The sequence below is a fragment of the Pongo abelii genome, chromosome 21, assembly GCF_028885655.2.
Source record: "Pongo abelii isolate AG06213 chromosome 21, NHGRI_mPonAbe1-v2.0_pri, whole genome shotgun sequence".
NCBI lineage: Eukaryota > Metazoa > Chordata > Mammalia > Primates > Hominidae > Pongo > Pongo abelii.
This window is the reverse complement of record NC_072006.2, coordinates 10,286,570-10,310,129: the sequence shown is the minus strand read 5'-3', so window position 1 is coordinate 10,310,129 and position 23,560 is coordinate 10,286,570. Positions and strand designations below refer to the sequence as shown.

Genomic DNA, 23,560 nt, shown 5'->3' with positions numbered 1-23,560 from the left:
TGGCAAAAGCCGCAATTACTTTTGCACCAACCTAATACGTAGACTTCTGAACTCCCATATCCTCTGGGCCTTGTACGCCAGACAAGCATTTCCCCCCAGGCTGTTAAGAGGTATTGATAATGGCATATTTCAAACTCTAGGGGGAGCTCCTGGCATCCACTTACCAGGAGGTCACTATGGTAAGGGTGGAGCTAAGTATGCTAAGTAAATGGGGTTAGAAGTGAAACTTCTCTGATAATGGTGATGCTCTTGACTTTTCAGGTTCTTTCTTGTTGCTTTCTCTGAACTTCTGCATGGTATGTGCTTTTCTAACCCTATTGATTTAGCCTTTTCTCCTTTACAACTGGTCACATAAGTTAGGGCCAGCACAGCCTGCTGTTTGGGAGGGTTCCCAACCTGTCAACCATGAAAAGTGCAAGGTAACCAGAGAATAGGGCTGGAATGGGATGCTTATCCAAACTCTGCCCTAGTCGGAGGCACATAGATCTTGTCCTCTTTTCCATGTCTTCCTGCTTGCTTCCTCCTCTGCCTTTCTTCCATTGGAGTGGAAAAATCAAGAGAGCCTAGAAAAGAGCTGGCCTTAATTCCAGCCCCTAATCCTCAGATAGCAAAAGAATGCTGAGGGTTACAAGGTCTTACCAGTTTTCCAGTATGAATACGGGATAGGGATTTATAGTCAGTCCCAGAAAGAGGATGTCTTGTTTGTGGGTTCCTGTGTTTATATCCCAACAACCCAGTGTACTGGTAAGTGTTGAGAAATGATTCAAGGATGTGGAATCATCTTGCAGTCACTGCAGACACCTGACCAACAGCAGTCATAGGCCACTGACACTGAGGGAAAGAATGCTGGTGTCCTATCACTGCAGAAGCTCCAAGTGGCAGCCTACTATGAGTTTAAACTGATTTATGGAGATAATAAACACTTTTATGACTGAGCCAACCAGATGTTGGAATGGTGGAATCCAGTAACAGATTAACCTAACTGAATCTAATTGCTGCACATTCAGACTGAGTGATTGATGCTCCATTGATCTTGCATATAGCCAAAATATTCATCTACTGCACGACACCTAATTCTGCCCATATTTGTTGACACGGTACATTTGACTTTAGTCACATGTCCATATATTTTTCTTCTTTCTTGCTGATAATAGAAATCATGTGTTTCTCATCTTTGTATCATCCACAGTGTCATGAATAAGTGACCAAAAATTACTTATTGAATAAAAGACATAGCAATTTATGTGCACAAATAAAGAGAGTGCTAATCTGTTTTGGACATGTCTAACTATGCAGATGGCAATTATCTCTAGAAGGTTCACTTTAGGTGTAAGAGATAGAAGTCCAAAAGTTTAGGATTTGAAGAGTGTGTAGGGCCTAGAGGAGAAATTAGAAATTTGTACTTGTTCTACTTTTGTCCTTTCTAATGTATTATCTTTTAGATCTTTCCTACTTGAATGATTTCCTTGCCCAACATTATAACAAATGAGATAATGCAATTATCAGGCCAACTGACAATAATGCAATAATTATAGTAGTAACATTAGTTGTAGCTTTAGTGTTACAACAGTAAGACTTCTGTGCATTTTTCTATGCATTCTACTCATATTAACATATTTCATTCCCATAACAATCAACCCTATGGAAGATAGCATTTGTATGTACTGTTATACTTATTTTATGAATGAGAAAACTAGGGCAGAAAGGGAGTAGATGAATTACTCAAGGCAACTAAGTAAAAAAAAAAGAGCTAGGAAACCACAAAAGTCAAAGTCAATAAAATAGACTCATGGCATTCACACATTTAGCACTTATGAGTTTACATCTTGATTATTAACCTGAAAATCCATGATGTAGTAAGGTATAATTTTCCAGATGTCCAAATGTTAAGAGTGTCCACTGCAAGGCTGACATAGAAATAAGTCACCCAGCTAGTTAGTGAACCTAGTCATCCACACAGCAGTCACTTCTCAGAACACTTTATTCTGTTTTCGATCTTTTCTATGTTACTGACTGTGGCAAAGTAAACTTTTCTGTTCTCCTATGAAATAAAAAAATACACTAAACAAAATACAAAAGCTTAGTGAAAGATGAAAAGAGTTAACTTGTAATGTGAATATACACATCGAAAGCACATGACTCTCATTGGAAATAGAAACCAAGAAAAGTCAGAACTAGCACTAACATTTCTAAACTCATATTTGGAATTTATTAAAGCATATGAGAATTATCCTTTGTGACTATAAAGGGCCTACTGAACAACAGTCTCATAAAGAAAAGGCCTTTTTTGATAAATAATCATGGAGTGTGTAATCAACACTAGCAGGTGAGTGCTTGTTTCTGACACTAGTGTCTAGGAATCAGAACAATAGGTTGCTTATCAAATGCTATGAGCAAGGTTCTGGGCCAAGTACAAAATGTAGGTAAGTAGAGCCAGACCTCCCATGGCCACGCAGTAAGTCTGACTCCAACTATCTCATTAGCTTCATGGGGCTGCCATCTCCACCATTACAGCCCTGGTTTATTTAGGCTCTGTTTCTGGAAGGCTCTTACTGAAATGCAAAGTAATTAGGAAAAGATAAAAAGCAACCAAGAACCAAGTAAGCTATTCCCATAACCATTTATGAAATTATCTTTTCATTAGTGCTTCAACAGAAAAGGAAATTTATAGAGATCGAGATGGGACCCATCATCATGGAGCATGGACCACATGGGGGTGAGCACACATCCAGGAATAATCTCAAGTGGAGGTGCCTGGAAGAAGCCTCAGGACCATTGGAGTTGAAAGATGACAAGACATAATGGGAGGATGATTGGATTGAAAGCGGAGTCACTGATACACCACTTTCCAGGTGCCACCTCTTTGCATCATATTGACCCTGTTAAACTTTAATATGATACAGGTAAGGCTGACAGATAGTGCTGAGAGCCTGGATTAAAAGCATAAAACCCACAAAGCCAAATTTAATGAAGCAAACTTTTGCCAACGACCCTGGTGTTTGGTACAAACCTGATAGCTTTCCTAGTGCAAGTTCTGGGTCACAGAACACATGTTGGCTAGCATCTGCTCTCATTCCCAATTAATTATAGATGCTGGATCTATAAGATCCTTTGTTAGAAATAACTAAATAATAAATGCCTATAAAGCACTTTGCATGCTGTGCTTAATAAGAACAAACTCCACAGAAATCCAATTTAAACACTTATTGCTTTTTTGAGCCAGAATTAAATTGGATTTGTGTTTCTGAACTCTTTGGCACAAGGATCAACCATTGCATGGGTGGATTTGGCACAAGGACTGCCTCTGGGGCCAGCTGTGCAGAAATGTTGTTTGCCCCAGAAGTTGGTGTTTACCAAATATGGCCTCTGGAACAAACCAAAAACCCAAACATTTTCAAATTTTCAAAGGGTGTCATGAAGTTCTCAAAGATATTCTCCAAGCAAAAATAATTTGTATTCACTTCAATTTCAAAAAGTAATAAACAGTACCCTCTAAGAGAAGAGATTATGCCAAGAGCAGATAGAAAGGCTAGGATGTCCGGTTCCATAAGGATAAGAGGATCATTGTCAGGTGTGCTGATGACACCAACATGGTCAATACTGTAGAGCTTTCAGTCTTCTGAAAAGGTGTGGAATGGCAAGCACAAGGGGTTCTCAGGTTTTACACGTTATATGCCTTGTTTCCCCTATTTTGGCATCTTTTGCAAACTAGGTTGTATTTTAATTCATTGAAAAACAAAAAAATTTGTGCTATCCAACATCAGTGGTACAGATAAGCAGTATCACGAACAGAACTGCTGAACAGTCTTTAGACAACACTGTGAAATTTGTTTTCCTTTATTTTATCAAAAGTGAGTGGAAAACAGAAAACAAATTAAATGTATATTTATAAGTTCTATGACCTGAACACAGACGGTCATTTTCAGGTGAGCCTAGAGCAAGGAACTTGCTCAAATCAGAAGCACTTTGGATTGACTTGGATGTATGTGTGTTTGCCAAGCGAAAGAATACACTGTAATTAAAGAAGATAACAAAAGTGTGAGAGAAATGACAAAGAAAGGGGGTAGTATGGAGAAAAAAGAGAGATCAGTTGCTGAAAAGTAGCATAATTTTTTTTCAGAGACTCAAAAGCAGAGGGGTGTCCTGCTCCACAGAACTGTTGATACAATCTGTTATACATTGTCATTTATCAACAGGAAAGGAGGTTCATGTTCAGCTTTCTCATGACCATTTTTTTTTTAAGAAAACCTATTTGGATTCCATTAAAGCTGGCATTGCTGAGCCCAGCCAGATTTCCTACACATTCCCTACTTAATTCCTTTATACAAACCAGAAGCAGCAAGTCCTTCTCCAGATCCAAATAATGACCCTTTATCTACTGATAGTCACATTAAGTAAGCAGAGAGAACTAGAATTTAAGGGAAGCTATTGTCTTACAATATTAACATTTATTATCTAAATTTAATAGTGAATTTTTTTTTTAAATAGTCATGGGTATGTTTCATAGCATCCAATAGGGAAAGAGTAAGTCTATTTATGTATACCATACTTAAGAATTACAAAATATAAGAAACTATTTTAGAAGCAAATCTTCTGCTCAAATTTTGTATATGTGACATCTTTGGGTTATGGAAAGCATTCTTGATAAAAGAAACATACAGTCTTAAATGGCTTTGCAGTAATACACACCCAGATTTTTTTTTCAAGCCTATAAAGGACATTGTGGCTTCCTGCCCAAAGATCCCCTCCTCAAAAAGTGGACCCTAATTTGTCTAAGCCAATCAGAGTGGTACTATCTTTCTTGACACAGAGATTGGTTAAGAAATCGCAGGCCTAAACTAATTGCCACACAGCAACCTAATGACTTCTGTGAGTCAGTCAGAAGTGGCCCCAAGTAAGGCAAAGCTTAGGACTTTCAATGGGATTTTGGAAACAGATGTTTTCTCTCTGTCTGGACAGTGAGAGTTGAGGCTATGAGATTTGGAACAACTGCAGGTAAGGAATAAAATGAGTGAGCTCTGTCATAATTCACGACTCTGGAACTTGCATGGTCTTTACTGTGTTTGCTCTTGGAGCGCTCTTGAAATTTTAAACTTACCAACTGACTGCTCAGCCATACCTTTGTAAACATGTGCTATACTCTTATAATTGAATACAAGTCAGTATGTGCAACAATGTGGAAATAACAATGCTATCTGATTTAATAAAATGTTTGAACACTGAAAAAGAAGAAAGAAAGAAGAAAGGAAAGAAAGAAGGAAGAAAGGAAGGAAGGAAGGAAGGAAAGAAAGAAAAAGAAAGAAAGAAAGAAAGAAAGAAAAAGAAAGAAAGAAAGAAAGAAAAGAAAGAAAGAGAAAGAAAGAAAGAAAGAAAGAAAGAAAGAGAAAGAAAGAAAGAAGGAAAGAAAGAAAGATGAAGGGAAGGGAAGGGAGGGGAGGGGAGGGGAGGGAAGGGGAGGAGAAAAGAAAAAAGAAAAGAAAGAAAGAAACAGATCCAGTTCCAGATACATTCTTCAGCTTCTAAAACAAGCTATTCTGAGGCTGCTCTACTTCTGGACTACCCAGTGACCTGAGTCAATAAATCTCCTCTATTACATAAGCCATTTTTATTTGGTTTCCTCTTTATAGACTAAGTAAAGAGTTTTAAGAGATAGGATAAATTTAGACAAGTTCTAATCTGTTTAGGACATTCTTTTTCTCATCTCTCAGTGGAAACATTCCATCTCTCTCATGGTCTCATTAAGGGATAAGTTTAAAAAGAGTCACTCTTTCACCCATCCATCTATCCATCCATCCATCCATCCATCCATCCATCCATCCATCCACCCACCATCCATCCACCCACCATCCATCCACCCACCATCCATCCACCCATCCATCTACCTGTTCATCTATGTATTTATTTGCTCCTTTATTTAATGAGCACATTTTGTGTCAAACACTGTCACGTGAGAAAGAGCAATGAACACAAATGACAAAGTCCCTAATGGTATACTATTATACAACAAAGAAGTGATTTCAGAATTTCTCAGATGTGTATGCCATGGAGGTCACTAAGGTTGATAGGAAGTATTGAGGAATTGTATAACATGGTCAGGGAAGGCCACAATGATAAGAATGGACATTGCCACAGAGATGAGGAATAAATGAGGAGGCCAGCCAGGCAAAGATGAGGGAAAGCATTCCAGGAGCAGAAAAAGGAGGCCCAAGGTCCTGTGGAGTCCTGTATTGGACTTATTCAAGTGATAGCAAGAAGGCTTGTGGCTGGAGCTCATGTAGAGTGAGACGATGCTTCTTAAATATCATGGCCAATCTATCACCAGCCCTATTAAGTTAACCACCTAAAAATTATTTTAATCTATTACTTTCTCTTATTTCCAAAGCCTTGGCTTCTATCTTCATCAACATTAAATTCCCTGGTGGCAGCAATCTCTTCAGTGCACTTCCCTCCCTGAGCATTACACCTCTGCCGTCACCCATTACAGTGTTTTGAGAACAATCTATAGACACATGCATACACCAAGAAAGCCCTCGGTTAAAATTGTCTGTTGTCCTCTGGGCACAGTGGCTCATGCCTGTAATCCCAGCACTTTGGGTTGGGAGGCCAAGGCGGGCGGATCACTTGAGGTCAGGAGTTTGAGAACAGCCTGGCCAACATGGTGAGACCCTGTCTCTACTAAAAATACAAAAATTAGCCGATGTGGTGGTGCACGCCTGTAGTCCCAGCTACTTGGGAGATTGAGGCAGGAGAATCACTTGAACCCTAGAGGCTGAGGTTGCAGTGAGCCAAGATTGCACCACTGCACTCTCGCTTGGGTGACAGAGCAAGACTCCATCTCAAAAAAAAAAAAAAAAAAAATTGTCTATTGTCTCTCCATTACTTACGGCAGTGACCTGCAAACTTATATTCATCCAGACCCTATCAGTAAAATAATTTTAGCATACACTTTTCCCACAAGAATTATATTTCCTCTGTTATTGCATTTGTACGCTATATATATTTTAAAGCTTTACCAAAAATTGAAAGAAAAAACAGTATCAAAGAGAAATATAAAGACAAACTTTAATATTTTCTTCTAATATCTCAGTGGATCATTTTGTGCATCCTAATGTGGGGATTGCTGACTCCTTAGCATGGCAGATCCTTCAGCCCTTTGCTAACTCTATGACTTCCTCTCTTGTCTCATGTTTATGCCGTAATAGAACCAAGCTGTTTGTAACTCTTCATACATACCATCTTTGTTTCTTGCCCCTGTGCTTCTGCCCAGGCTGTTTCTTCCACCTGTCATTTCTTCTTCCCAGTCTATCTAGGTAATTTCTCCTTAACCTTTTGGTGTCTACTTAGCTGACAACTCTTCCATAAATAATTCTATGACATTTGTACTCCCAGGCCGGGAGAGGAGAACTCTAAGATTCCATAGCATCACTGCTACTTCCCTTTTCCTATATTCTCACCGACTGTTCTGTATTGCATTTGGCAAAGAGTAGGCATTCATTTAGAACTTTTATGGTGGAAAAATTAATGGATGAATGAATAAATGATTAAGTGAATGATACCACAGAATGAGATGCAATATGGTGAGGTGAAGGACACACAGTATGGATTCTGGAGCCAAACAGCCTGGGTTCCAAATCAGGCTGCACTATGTTTGTGCTGTGTGTATTAGTCCGTTTTCATGCTACTGTAAAGAACTGCCCGACACTGGGTAATTTACAAAGGAAAGAGGTTTAATTGACTCACAGTTCAGCATGGCTGGGGAGGCCTCATGAAACTTACAATCATGGTGGAAGGTGAAGGGGAAGCAAGGCACCTTTTTCACAAGGCTGCAGGAAAGAGAAGTGCCGATGGAAGGGAGAAGAGCCCCTTCTAAAACCATCAGATCTCATGAGAACACACTCACTATCACAAAAGCATGGGGGAACTGCCCCCATGATCCAATTACCTCCACCCAGTCTCTCCCTTGATACATGCGGATTATAGGGATTATGGGGATTACAATTCAAGATAAGATTTGGGTGGAGACACAAAGCCTAACCATATCACTATTTAACCTTAACCAGAGAATTTCTCCAAGCCTCAGTTGACTTTTTGTAAAAAAAAAAGGAGTCATAAAATAACACGTAGCTCCTAAGATTGTTTTAAGGATTAAAGGAACTAAAATATGAAGACTTTTCAGCACAAATTTCCACCTTAATACATTTTAGCCATTCTCTATCAATAAATGTTAAATATGTCCCCATACTATTTATGACGGTGAGAAATTCAGGCTTGGGGCTCATCAGAAGGTTTAGTTCTTGTTGTGACAAGGTGATATTGTAAAACCAGTGTGAGTCCTGACAACAGATTTTAAAAATGATAAGCCTGTGTTTTTGCTGTGAATTAATACCTAATAATGGTGAATTCACCTTTGAACTGCCTCAGGGGTGTGTTGAAAGGAAGAAGTAAATAATAATAGGATCCTATCAGCTCAGAACAGTGAGACAGTCCAGTGTGAATCACAAAAGAAACCCCGAGAAAAAGAAGCAGGAGCTGTTGAGGCAGTGTGGAAACAGTACAATTTAAAAAATGTTGACTACAAGAGAATACCAGGCATTCTTTTGATATTTGCATAATATGGATTTGTGAACAGTAAATAATACTTCCGAAAGCCATGTCTAGCATTTATATAGCATGTGTATGTGATTTCAAATTAGCTTGCCTGCTAAGTTACCTCTTAATCCAACAGAGTGTAGCAAAGCTGAAGGAGCAAGTGCAATGCATTAAATACACATTTCTTAAAAATAAAGGCCTAGCCATGCATTCAGCCTGTCCTTAATACCACATATTATATATTTACACAGCCTTGCTGTATTGGTTCCAGCTTACTTACTATAAGTAAGAGTATCTTTTTAACTTTTGAAAGACATTTTCTTAGGGAACTCATGAGGTTTCTTCCCACCTATTTTACCCCGATAAGAATATCTTTCAAAATACAATTTCTATAATATTCACCTCTCCTCTGCCAGATTCTGGTTTCTCTCTTGCTGCTTTTCAGAATTCAGAGTGGAGTGCTCACATGCAAGATGAGGCAGTGAGCTTTTCTGAGTTTTTCAGAGAAAAAGGATTTGCAGAGAAAACTCCTCCATTCATTTCTTTGGAACATCTTCAATGTATGTCTCACTACCTCAGAGTTCCTGCGAAAGCTCAGATAATTGGAGAAAAATGGTAGAGCAGAATGCATTAACATGACACAGTATGTAAACAGTTACGGAAACACAGAAGCAACAGAAAAATTCCACATTCATCCCTACAGAGATTGAGAGTCTTGGGGCTCTGTGATGATATGGGGACCCTCTTGCCTCTGGGTCACTGACTGTAGTTTCACACCAGGAGGAGGCAACTGTCCACCATTCCGGTGCAGCAACTGATCTGTGGTTCAGGTAAAATAAGACATCATTCCCCTTCAGCTCAGAGACAATCATTTGTTTTGAGTCATGAGAATGTGCTTTTAAACATGGTGATGAAGACATTAAAGGCAAGGTGGTGTTTGAATTGGAGAAGGCTTGTTGTAAGGTGAACTTTGGAGTCAAATTCTGGATTTACTTGAAAAAATTACTTAGGCTGGGCATGGTAGCTCATGCCTGTAATCCCAACACTTTGGGAGACTAAGGCAGGTGGGTCACCTGAGGTCAGGGGTTCGAGACCAGCCTCGCCAACATGGTGAAACCCCGTCTCTACTAAAAATACAAAAATTAGCCAGGCAAAGTGGTGGGCACCTGTAATCCCAGCTATTTGGGAGGCTGAGGCAAGAGAATCACTTGAGCCTGGCAGGCGGAGGCTGCAGTGAGCCGAGACCGTGCCATTGTACTCCAGCCTAGGCAACATGAGTGACACCTCATGTCAAAAAAATAAAAAATTACTTAACCTCTTTAGGTCTGATAGATCACCCATCTTTCAAATGAGTTAAATATTTACTTAACCTCATTTAGCTGCTTGTGAGAACTGTATAAACTAATTCTTATAAAAATAAAACCATAGAGTGCATAGTGAATAGAAGTAAATTCTCGATAGAAAGAAGTATTATTGTCATTAGTATTGTTAAGACAAAAGAGTATTTATGTAAGAAAACAGAAGGAAAGAGATTGCTGAGTGAGGCTGAGGAGGGGAAGGGTGAATGCAGACTCTATACAGGCCCATCTGACAATTACTAGGATTCTCCCTGGATTTGGGGACTATGAAGAAAGAAGCTTCAACCTTGGCTCCACAGTCTACCAAAGATCCCTGCAGAGAGGGATGATTCTCTATGTACTATATTACTGGGTAAGTGGGGGAGGTTTAGATGCTGGAGGTGGCAGGGATGTAATGATGTTAGGGTTTCTATCTCAGCACTGTGTGCTATATTAGCTGTGTGACTTTGCCAGAGTCACTTTCTCTCTGTGAGAGTCAATGGGGATGCAGCATAGAGGGCTGGTTCCTTTCCTTCTTAGGAACAAGATCTTGTTTTTGTTTTGGGTAAGCACATTCCTGCCCTGAGTTATGTTTGCCAGCTTATCTTATAAGTAGGTATGATATATGTCTAAATAATGGCCAATGAGACACACTGCGAGGACTATCATCGAACTTAAAGGGAGAGAGGCATTCTCCTTTTTTATTCCCTCCTCCATCCTCTTGTCTAGAAACAGAAGTGATGGCTGGACCCCTAGTGGCCATCTTAAGACCATGAGGATGGTAGAGGAGATGACAACTGGAACGCCCAAAATGCTTTCATATGAATGAAACATAAATGTCCATCTAATTTTAAGCCTCTACTTTGAGATTTTCTGTCACATGCAGCCAAACCTAAGTTCTAACAAGACAAATATAATAATGGTACCTCCCCAATAAGATTTTTGTAGTGATTTATCAAGTTTAGCTTGATAAAGTGGTTAGCACACAATTTGGTTTTGTGTATTTATAAATTCATTCATTCATTAAATATTTATCATATCTACTCTGTTTCAAATCTTCTCCTTGGCATTGAGAACACACAGGTGAATAAGACTATAAGGCTCAGACCACAAACAAACCATATTCCAGAAAAGAGACTGATGACAAACATGCAATGACATAAGTCAATCTGACAGAGACTGAAATCCCATAGAAGAAAATTAAATGGGGTTATGCTGTTGAAAGTAGAATGAAGGAGAGCACATTATAGTGGTCAAAGAAAGTGTCTTTAAGGAAATGACAATTCAATGATATCAGAATGATAAGAAATTAGTCAGATACAGATTTTGAAGGAAGAACAGTCCAGGTGAGGAAGAGGGTAAGTTGGAGGATGCTGAAGTGGGAAGACGATTAGTATGGTATCCAAATAAGCCTTCCAGGCTACAGCATGGGGAACAAGGTTGAGGGTAGGAGGTGAGATTAACATGTAAGCAGGTCAGGTTGTAGAGAACCTTGAACAGCTGGTGGAAGAGGTACCCATAAATATACATCATGGAAGTAGGATCTGTATAATCCAGGTCACCCCCAAATCCAAAATTAGTGCAATTAAACACCATCAAGTTACTGCACTTATTTCTTGCAATATGGAAAAACTTGTTTTCCAGCTAAACCAAAGTGGATAAATATTCCAACAAGATGTTCAATTGGTGGCAAGAATTATGACTGTATAAGGGCCCATGCGTGGTTGAATATAAAGAGGAAGTCTCCTGAGGCAGTGAGTTGGCATGCAAGTAATCTCGTCCCATGAGTCCAGGCAGAATGTCCCGTGTGTATGCATGTGGCAGGAGAGGTACGGCATGCTCAGAGAGGAATGTGAAGGCAGAGCAGAGTGTGCACACGTACACACACACACACAGAAGACAGGATAGAGATTCTCCTCAGCGGCTACTCCAGGGAGAAATGTTCTAGCAAATAAAGGATTATTTTTATTTATTTATTATTTTTGTTTTTCTTGCATGCACATGTGTGTGTGTGTGTGTGTGTGTGTGTGTTCATGACAGGTACACAGTTCCCTACTTCCCTCCCTCTTTATTTTACTCTAACCACAAATCAGAGAGGAAAACTACTTAACGATGTGATATTTTGCTTTATTGAGAGAGAACCGGGCATAGACATTCCTTACCTGGGGAAATTGATACTGTACCATTAAGAACACTCACAGAAGGTTGAATTTGAAAACCACCTAACAGGCAAAGTTAAAGAAGAGTGAGAATGGGAAATAGTTGCTGGGATCGATTCCAGACCTGCTTGCTTTATGATGCTTGTAATTGTTTGTTCAAGGGTTCCTGTATGGATTGTTTTTCTATGATACTATCTATCCTTTCAGAAATAACCGAGGACAGACGCTGAACTATTGCCACAATCCCTTCCATTGTCTAGCAATGAGCTACACCAATTTCAAAACTTCTATTATTTTCTGGCTCACAGGATCACCAGAGATGGAATCTTTTGTAAGCTTGGGGAGCTTGCCTTTCTTTATGTTCTCATTTTTTGTCTTCCCCAAATACTGACTAGACAGGAAAGAAAATAGGTTTTCTCAACTGTCTCTGGACTCTTAGGGCTTCTTATGCCCAAAAGGCACTGTTTGCAGCAAAGCCACCTTCAGGCCACTTGGAAAAGAAGACGACTTTGCAGTATATACATGTTTTCATATATTAGAATGAGTTCTACTGTTTCACGGTTCACACTGATTTTTTAAACAAAATTTTATAAAGGGTTTTGGCAAGGGAAGGATATGTGGAAGAAATTTTCATTTGGCAATAGCTGGGCTATTTTTGGTTGGGAGACAAAGAAAAGTCTCCCTTGCAGTATAAAAAAATTAAAATAAAACTCTAACTATTCTATACCTTCCCTCTCTTCAGGTGAATAATTTACTCACTGGAATTGCCTCTAAAACACATATGCCTTTTGGGAAAAGGCAAAGAGGTATAAGAGGCTTGTGTGTTAGGATGAAATAGAAGACCCTACCAAAATGCACGCTGCCCCTGTTTTTATTTTTGTCTGTACATCTTCTCCATTAATAATGGAGCTCTGTTGCATTATATACCAGATTCCACGAAGGGCAAAAAAGCTTGTCTCTCTGGGTGATGATCAAAGACACACAATTCTAGAAAAGACCATGGATTCTCCAGAAATTCAGCAAAGCATGTCCTCCATAGAGGCATGAATCTTCTACCAATTCCTCATATTCCTTCCACTAATCTACACTATTTATTTCCACCAGACTTTGCTGAATCTACTGTTTTAATGCCAATGAATTCTACTCTAGTTAGTCTGCCTCAAAACAGCACCAAAGGCCCAAAGTGCTTAGATATAAGAGTTGAAGTCTGGAGGAAGCAGTTGGATGAAAGAGAAGAAAAGAATAAGAAAAACTGAGCATGAGGCAAGCAGAGGCATGGTGATCAAGGGACCTTGATTCGCAACTGAAGCAATGCAGCTTTCAGAAAAATAAGAAAGGGCCCTCTGCAAGCATCCACAATCAGCAACTCCAATAAACTCTATTTTCAATATACTTGCTCTGGCTAGATTGCTTCTTTGTAAAATAATGTGCATATGTAAGAGGGAGACAGCCCAGCTACCAGGGCATTGAGCCCACTGGCCCAAGGAAATGAGGAAGGTCTGGAATGTGAGACAGTGAAATTTAAAGGAAAGCTTCCAATAAGCCCAGCTGGCGGGAAAGCTGTGGGATGGCAGACGAGGCAGCATGGGCCCTTGCATGTCCATCTTTGTCTCGTTGTCAGCCTGGCAGGATAGCCCACCCGGGTCTGTTTGCTGGTGGGACTCAGAAACCTCCTGAAAAAGAACCATCAGAAAAAAGAAGAATAGAGGCTCCCAGGCTTCATGAAGAGGAAACAGGCCAGAGTTTGAGGAGGAGAGCAGTTCCCAGCACAGCATCATGTCTGTCCTTCAAGAATAATTTGCAGGTCCCTCAAACAGAAGCTGAGGATGGGGCAGAGCCTGTAAGAAAGAGTGAAGGGATGATAAAACAAGAAAGGCCACATGACTACATTCTCTGCATGGGCAGGGCTGCCTCATAGTTTGTGTAATGGCAGATAGAACCACAGCAGTGCGGAGCCTCTGGATTTGCTATGGCAGTGGGACATGTGCACAGGGCTGGAGACACTGCCAATATCCTCTCAAGAGCAGAGAGGCCACCCAAGCATCACGTTAGGCCCCCTCTGGCCTCTTCCCAACTCTTGTCACTCTGCGTCTGTACGTCGGTCTCACTGTCTTTGTCTCAGTCTCTATCACCATCTCTCTCTCTCTCACTATCCACTTCTCTCTCTATCCTCTCTCCTATTCCTTTATTTCCCCCTCACTGTCTCACTCTTTCACTATTTATTTCTTATTTCATCTGTATCTGCCTTATTCTAGCATGTGTTCTCTCTTCCTCACCATCTTTTTCTCGTTTCCTGTTTTTCTGTCTCCCTTCCTCACATCTCTTTTTGTCTCTTTTATCATTTCTCCCTCTCTATCCCCTTTTCTCTCTCCCTCTATCCTTTTATCTCCTTTTTTCTCTCACCTTCTCTCTCTCACCCCCTCTTTCTCTCTTCTTCTCTCTCACCCCTTTTCTCTCTCCTTCTCTCTCACCCCTTTTCTCTCTCCTTCTCTCTCACCCCCTCTTTCTCTCTCCTTCTCTCTCATCCCCTTTCTCTCTCCTTCTCTCTCTCTCACCCCCTCTTTCTCCTTCTTTCTCTCATCCCCTCTCTCTCCTTTTCTGCCTCTCTCTCTTTCTCTCCTTCTCTCCCTGTCTTCTCTTTTCCTCTCCTTTTTCCTACATCTCTCTCCCCTCTCTTTCCTCTCCCCTTCTCTCTCTTTCCTCTACCCTCTCTCCTTCCCTTTTTCTCTTTGTTTCTTTCCTTTTCTCTTTCCCCCCACTCTCTTTTCTCATGGTCTATCTCCCAAACCTATGACCGATAGGAAAGAGCCTTGAGGTCCCACTGGAAAAACATGGCTGAAGGCCAGGAAGGACATTACCTCTTGGGGATCACTGTCAGAAAAGGGGTTCAGGGCTGGAGAGACACCCAAAAGCTGGCTCTGCCTGGTCTACTATGAACAGGAACTATGTGCCTTGAAGTCCTAGATCTGTGCCTGACTCTGCAGGGGTGGCCACAGCAGCTTCTTCCGTAACATCTTTGCAAATGGCTCCATCAGGGCCAGAGTTTTCCTACACTACAGTGGGGTCTGAGGAGAGTAGGGAGTATGAACTCCTGGGCAGTCTCAAGATAAGGATGACCTCGAATTTCAGAGAAAAGATTCTGATATATTTTCCACTAACTGCGTTCTCATGGAGCCTCAAAATTGTACAGGACTAAGCGATGCAGGTTGTGAGCATTTCTGATTATGAATTCTTCAATCTGTCTCTAACCCTCCCTACCATTTCATTTTCATCAGAAATATTTTCCTGGCATATAATTCAAATCCCTATCAGATTTGATCTTTATTGTATTTTTCATTATTTATTCAGCTCTGCATCAGCTCCTGTGCTGTGGGTGATCTCCTTTGAAGTGAAGCCTTCTTAGAAATGGCTCTTTTGTAACAGTGTTCCTTCCACTGTGCCCAGGATTGATCTACAATGCAGCCTGAGATAAGCCCCGAACCTGCTGCTGCTGTCTCTGTTAAATTCCAAATGTCTTTCACCAGCACCTTCCAGAAAGCATTTATCGGGAGCCTTTTAGGAAACAGAAATGACACATCCCAACTGCTGAGATCATAAGTCAACTGTCTACTCACACCCTGCGGACCTGAATGTTTCAACTCCGTTTCGGATGGAGTCAAAAATTTCCAAATAATCATAAAAATGTCCTTCTCACTGGCCTGTGATTCATATGCTTTTTATCAACTCTTGAACCATGAAAAGTTAACCACCTGGCCCCTTTGCCCCAATCAGCATGCTCTTCTCTCCTACATAATTATCAGCTCTTCAGTAGAATTCTGATTTTATAATGCTCTACTATCACATGAATTTAAGAGCACTGGCCATGGTGGTTATTGTTTGTAATCTGGATTTGTCAAAAGAGGAATCCAGGAACTTAATTAAGTTCCTAGAGGCCACTCAGCAAGTCAATACCCAAGACAAAGGCAGGCCAGTGCCCACAGTCCTGAGGCTCACTGCTTCCCTCCGGGAGGTCTATTGGTCTTGTCTAATGACTTGCAGTTCTTTTCTGACACATTCAGACTCATGGCCTACGACATTCACCTGTTAATATTGCTAGCTTTTAAAAAGTAACCATTTCTTTCTCATTCCAAGCCTCCCACACTCACATTTGGTATGGTTGAGTGAGTGGTGTACCCTGCTAGAAAAACAAAACAAAACAAAAAAACCCAACACTTGTTTCCATTTCTGTTGAGATATTTTTTATTTCTCCCTCTCCTGGAAAGAACAGAGATGCACAGGGGTCTGGTGAGAGGGCAAAGGGGGAGGAACAGAGCCTGAGGTTGCCATGCTTCTACATGGAATGCAGCTCCATTTCCCTAATACTGAGGGTTTCTTCATGTCAGAGCCAAATTCCTTGTGTTCGTTTTGCAGCCAGGTGGCATGGAATAATGCACGGCTCATTCCAAGGGAGCTCAGTTAGAACACATGCTTTAACTCAATCAACACAAGCCTCATAAAAAAAAAATCTGGGCCTTCCTGTCATTTTCTCTCACTAAAGGAGTTTATAGCCGACAGCATGGCCTTTAATTAAATTTGGACATCACACACCCAACAGGGAAACAACCAAAGTAAGCCAAGTCTTTATGTAAACTTCAGTTACTTATTAGGCAAAGACAGAAAAGACAAGCAATATTTATTTTCTGGTTTAGGGCTTAAAAATAATGAATGAGATTCAGGACTGATGTTGAGATTAAAAACTCACTCATCTGTATGTGACAATCATGGAAGGGGGTTGCCATGGTATCAGCCTACAACTGTGGCTCCCCAGTCCTTCATTATCCATGTAAAGATAGGGGACACAGAAGGTGCTGATCCCTAATTGGACCTGGGCCCAGGGTGTCCCTTCTTTTCTCGAACATCCCCCAGTGTTGTGGGCCTGTCTTATGTCCATGTTCTCAAAAGTAGAGCAGCTACTTGAACATTTTGTAATGCATGCCTTGAGAAATATTTAGATTCTCTCTCAAGGACTGAGAAAGCCAGTCTGAAACAACCCTTTAGCTGGACCAAATGGTGTTGAAAATTTGTCACAGGGTCTCCTGGGTTCTCCTAGTTCTTAAGACGTTTGAGTGAGCATCTGAGTGCAGAATTCATTTGCAACTTTCTCCCATTGAACTGTTTGGGGGCTCCGATGTCAATCACCACATAGCCAATAGGAATAAGCAGCTCAATTCACTTTACATGGGTTGAATGATTTGATTTCACACTTATCCCTATGAGAGAGACACTGTTCTTTCACCTATTTTACAGATGGAGAAACTGAAGTACAGAATTAATATAATACAGCAAGTAAATGTCAGGACCAGGATGTAAGTCTAAGCTAGTTCCCTCCAGAGCCATGGCTTCAACCCATCGTGTCGCTGAGCTCCAGCCAATGAGTTAGAAAGGAAATCTGCAGCCCTTTGTGGGGAGCATCCTATAAACTTCAGGAATGAGAGATATCTTCACACTCTTTTATGGAGCTGAATCTTATCTGCAGCATTCCTTTTTAACTGCCAGTACACTTTTGCACAAAACACCTTCAGCAATGAAGTGGCTTCCTGGAGTAGCTGTGTTTGTCCCAGGCAGTTCTTGGAAAAAAACTTCTTACCTCTCTGTAACTTCCATTCATTAGTTTTAGTTCTTAGCCTGCATCTCTCCCATGTGACAGCTCATCCCTTCCTCCTTGGCCCCCAGAGTCATACCTTCTCAGGCAAAACATCCCCCTTCTCTCACCTGTGCATCCTAGGACCCCCTACCGTTGAGTCTTCCTGCAGGCTGATCACAGCCCCAATTACTGCTGGGAAGGGCAGTGCTGTCAGTCCAGGTAACTGAGTCTTTGTCGACAACAGAAATAATAGAGCACTTTCTGCCCTATCACCCTCCCACTTTTGTTTTACACTAGGCCACGAAATGCTGAAAAACCCAGCTAATGATGCACTTTGTCTTTTCAGGGCTTACTTCAGTCCCTGAAAGATCTGACTATATAAACACTGTGATATACATACAAACAAGATCAAGGGGATCTGAAACATGAAACTCAACCCATTAACTGCCCCCTACAGGGTTGAGATGATGCATACAAAAAATAACGGATGAACAAATTGAATGGGCTAAAGAATCACATTGTCTTCTGAGACTAGATTCTACATCTATGCATCCCATGTATTACCACGGAGGTGGAAGCTGATATGGACTCGCTTCAATGATGCAGCGATTCCAATCTCAAGGGTGCACATATTCTATCTGGTTCTTCTAGAATGTGTTCTTTTAAGTCAGTGACATTATAGACCTCAAGCCCTTGAGGATACAAAAGTCTCCTTCCCTTAGGGATTTCTAAAATGTTGAATAGAAATTTAGAAAACCACAAGCCCTTGGGGATCTCCAAATATCCCTAGCCCTAGGAGATTTCTTTTTTTCCTCTTTTCCTTTCTTTCTTTTTTTTTTTTTTTTTTTTTTTTTTGAGAGGGAGCCTCGCTCTGTCGCCCAGGCTAGATGGAGTGCAGTGGCATGATCTCAGCTCACTGCAACCTCTGCCTTATGGGCTCAAACAGTTCTCCTGCCTCAGCCTGCTGACCAGCTGGGATTACAGGCATGCACCACCACACCGGGCTAATTTTTGTATTTTTAGTAGAGACGGGGTTTTGCCATGTTGGCCAGGCTGGTCTTAAACTCCTGACTTCAGGTGATCTGCCTGCCTCGGCCTCCCAAAGTGCTGGGATTACAGCTGTGAGCCACCGCGCCCAGCTGCCCTTGGGGATTTCTAAAATGTGGGATTTTTAAAAAATAATTTCAACTTCTATTTTAGAATCAGGAGGCACATGCACAGGTTTGTTACATGTGTATATTTCATGATGCTGAGGCTTAGGGTACGAGTGATCCCATCAATTGTGAGCACAGTACCCAATAGTTTTTTAACCCTTGCTCCCCTCCCTCCCTCCACTCACCCTCTAGTAGCCTCAATGTCTATTGTTGCATCTTTATGTCCAAGAGTACCCCATGTTTAGCTCCCACTTATAGGAGAGAACATGCAGTATTTGGTTTTCTGTTTCTGTGCTACTTTGCCTAGAATAATGGCCTCTGACTGCATCCATGTTGCTGCAAAGGACATGATTTCATTCTTTTTAAAAATTGAAAATATAAATGGACATATTACAGTTTCTGCCCTTTGTGTACTAGCTTTGCAAACAGATGGACCGAAACTCAAACACTGGTTTTGCCATTCGTTAGCTTTATGAACTTGTACATGTCACTGAGCCTCAATTAGTCTGGCATTTAATAGATATTCAATAAACTATAACTCTTCATTTCTGTGGTTATGACTGTTTTCATATCAGTCAAAGTTGATTGCAGGAAACAGAAACCTGGTATTTCATGTAGAATGGGATTGAATGCAGTAGATTAGCTGGCTGCAAAATTCCTAGACAGCATGGTAGATCAGGAGTCAGGAGCCTCACTCTGAACAAATTAGTACAGGGACATAAAACTATAGCTGCTGCAAGCAGAGGTCAGGAAGGCATTGCTGTTGCTGCCACAACTGCTTCTAGACACCTACAAGGCCAAGTCTGACAGCCACAGGCACCTGAAAATACTCATTTCTGCAGCCATCTTCACCAACAGGAATAGCAGCAAGAAGATGGCCTTTGCCTTAACTTTAGTGACATCCAAATCTCATTCAAGTGCATCTAATTGTCAGAACATCATTTACATCTAGAACCCTAGCTGCAAAGGAGTCAGGAAAGTTGATTTTTAACCCTCAAGCCCCTGTGGCATAGTAAGACACACTGAAAAAGGTGAAAATGGATGCTGAGTGATAACTGACAATATCCGACACATTACTCCTGGCTGCCATCTCTACCACCAATGGAATGTGGCTTTAGTACCATTGCCACAGCCATGGGGATGGTCTGGCACAGAGTTTGTGGCAAATTTAATCCCCATAAGGTAAGTAACGTGGGTTTCTGGTACTGCAGCCTATAACAATTTACAGACATTTTCTTTGTTTGACACTAATTAGGCCACATGGGATCAGATGCGTGACCTTTTCTGTTTAACATCCTAATGTGAACAACAGAGTTTATCAGCCCTGGGTAGAGAGTCACATTCAGAATTGAAACAAATACATGGGATCAGACTGGAACAGTTTTATGAATAATAAAGACATTTCTGATTAAATAAATTGCTCAGTGCTCAAATCACCATTCAAACAGGAAATTGACTCTTACATCTGTTCTTTATAAGAAGTATATGGAAACACACCCTATGAACTTCCAATTACCCACTCCAATAATACATTATGTCAAATGGGTGGATTACAGATACAGCAGAACCACAAATGATTCAAACTACTATTTTATTCTCTTCTCTGAGTGTCCAAAGAACTAAGAAACCCATGAACGTCATTTTACCTGTATGCTCATCGTTTGTTCTCTCTGCTCTTTGATTAGCACGAAAAACAATTGACTAATGATAGGCAACCAGAGAGGAAAAAACACACTAGATACTAAGGTGGGGAAAGATGAAGAATATGTGTTCATGGTATATAGACAAACTAAAGAGGCATAAACAGACAAAGTGAAACTTTTGAGTTTAAGAAAATGAATTGACAGGAGCAGTATCACTTAATTCTAACTCATCGGAGATGCAAAAGAGGTTGAACTTTTTCTTACAATAGATTCATACAAAACCATTTACAGAGTGAACACTCCTAAAACATTTGTATGTAGACAAACATCTAATTGTAGTTTGCTACACAAAGCCATAAAAAATAAACATTCATTTAAAATACTATTAACTTAATTATGGTAATAGATTCAATGTGTAAACCCAGAAAATTACGGGCTGGTGATATTAGCTTGTTCAATTTTTAAATAATGTGTTGATTATTAATAGCAACCCAGTCCTAGTAATAACCAGATCATGACAGTGGAATGGTAAATACACATGAAGTGTTCAGAAAAAAAAAATTCACAGATGCTTCTATTATGGCAAATAAGAGTTGTCATGGTTAAAACAGCCCTACCTCTCTAAAAATGAATTAATCAAAACACTTATCCTGAATGGCATTTTCTAGTTCTGGGAATAAATTTGTTACTTCTCACTTGTCACACTAATGAAGTCCCACTGTAAGATTTAAGAGCAACAGCTCATCTGGCATTGTTATTTATATCTCCATTGGAAAGTAGCTGTTTTCTTACTTATAGTTCTTACTGTAAGGTCCAGTTTTGAGAATACAGCAAATTGAGTTAAATAGTGACTCTTGCTATTGTCTCATTATTTTTTCCCTTTAAATATAATTTTGAAATTAAAAAAAAAAACTAGTCCTCTTTATTTCAATGCATTCATATTTACCCAAATGAGAAAAGAATACATTACACAAGTGCAATGTCCACAAAAAACATCAATGAGATACATATGTGTTATAAACCACACAGTTGAAAGGAAGGTGGGTGGTTAAGTCACCCTAGTCTTCACAAACTATAACTCAGTTAAACAATGAAAGGCAAAGTTGTAGGTGCCTCTGTAGGAAGTAGGTAGGTAGGTATAACATGGGGAGATGAACAGATAGAAGGAAGGAAAGAGGGAAGTAGGGGAGGAAGGAAGAAAGAAGGGAACGAAAGAAGGATGGAAGGGAGGAAGAGAGTAGAAAAGGAAGGAGGAAAAGAGAGAGGGAAGAAGGAGAGGAGGGAAGGAGGGAGGAAAGGAGGACAGCAGGGGAGGAGGGAGGGAAGGAGAAAGAAAAGTAGGCAGGCAAGATAAATAAATAATCGTGTTGTTTTACATTAGACTATTACTAAGACAGACCCCATTCTAAGATGCTGGTTATTCCCATGAAACCTCATGTTATTACAACATAGAAAATCCCTTATGATAGAGTTCTTTGCTACAACTCATTCTTCCTCTGGCACTCAAAGTTTCAGAAATACTGATCATTTGTTATTTTATATCTGGAAATTCCACTGTAAGGTATTTCCTGGTCCTGTCTCTTTTTCTGTACTTTTCACTACTTTGGGACAATTTTTGATTTTGTATATATCACAATGTTTTGTATTTAACTGAGTTGTAATTTCATTGCATTTATCTGTCCATGTAACTGGCCCCCCTCACTACTGAACTTGTGAGCTCCTCAGGGGTAGGTATATATTTTATATTTTGTTTGCATTACTAAAGCATAGCATATGGCTTTATACAGAGTATGTGCTCAGTAAATGTTTACAATAAGCTGAATTGACACAGTCATTTATTTTTCATTTGGCCATTTTAAAGGACTGTCTTCAGAATAAGCCAAGACTCTTTTTATTTATTTTAATTTATTTTTTTGAGTGAGAGTTTCGCTCAAACTCACTCAAGCTCAAATTTCATTTTGTTTCCCAGGCTGGAGTGCAATGGCACGATCTCAGCTCAGTGCAACTTCCATCTCCCAGGCTCAAGTGATTCTCCTGCCTCAGCCTCCCTAGTAGCTAGGATTACAGGCGCCCACCACCACACCCAGCTAACTTTTTGCATTTTTAGTAGAGACGGGGTTTCACTATGTTGGCCAGGCTGGTCTCGAACTCCTGACTTCAGGCAATCCACCCGCCTCAGCCTCCCAAAGTGCTGGGATTACAGGTGTTAGCCACCATGCCCAGCTGACTGTTTTCAAAATCCCCATGTCCAGATCACCCTCTAGACCAGTGAAATCAAAATGTCTGCAGGTAAGAGCTGGACATCAGTGTTTTTTAAAGCTCTCCAAGTGGTTCCAAGGTGCAACAAAATCTGGAAACCAGTGCCCTACAGCCTTTTCCAGCCACTCTTGGTGCTTTTTGTCAGCAGAGTAGAAGGGGCATTCCTCTGCCCAAGCCCTGTCCCTCCAGACATGCACCAAATGAGGAAAAAGTAGTGTAATGGTTCAAGAAATAGGAATTTAACATTCCTTCTCCCCACCTCCAGTTCCTACCAAATGCTTCACTCCCAGGCTTTGGACAATGTTCTCATTTACTTTCTCACAATGGCTTTTAAAATATATCTCTGGGGGGTTAAAACAGAGTTGGAAGAATGTGTTTGGATTTAAAATAATCTTTCCAAGATGAAAAAAAAAACATCATTTGATAATGGTTTCTGCCTGCGTTCATTAAAGAGATCATTAATGACACTAAATTCTGGTCCTAGGACTTAATTCAGATCAATAGCTGAACATACACTTCATATTCATTAGTCCAGTGGAACACGCAGATGGGCATGTTTTATTGAAGCGCCTCATCAGAACATATTTAAGGAGTTGAAAGAGACCGTGCTGTCCTTCTGCAAGAACTTGGCAGTATCCCTCTTCCCTCCCGCATGTGGATGAAGATGTCTTTGCTAGTATGTCCCTCTCACTTGGTTAGTTTGGGACTCTTAATACAGTGAATCAGAGTTTGGCCTAAAGTACAGTTTTACAAAACAAACTAATTTTTAGTTATGTATTCAGAAAGGCAGATCTTC

The 23,560-nt window shown here is 40.4% G+C and overlaps 1 protein-coding gene and 1 long non-coding RNA gene across 10 annotated transcripts in view; both read right to left on the bottom strand.

Annotated features, from left to right (window-relative positions):
• The window catches only part of MACROD2 (mono-ADP ribosylhydrolase 2), a 2,107,194-nt gene that overhangs the window by 408,052 nt on the left and 1,675,582 nt on the right, over nt 1-23,560 (bottom strand). The window lies entirely within an intron of this gene.
• The window catches only part of LOC129052187 (uncharacterized), a 53,472-nt gene that overhangs the window by 26,457 nt on the left and 3,455 nt on the right, over nt 1-23,560 (bottom strand). For both annotated transcript variants that reach the window (XR_008517076.2, XR_008517078.2), the window contains exon 2: nt 8,992-9,173. This is a non-coding gene — a long non-coding RNA (uncharacterized LOC129052187). The remainder of the gene's footprint in view (nt 1-8,991; nt 9,174-23,560) is intronic.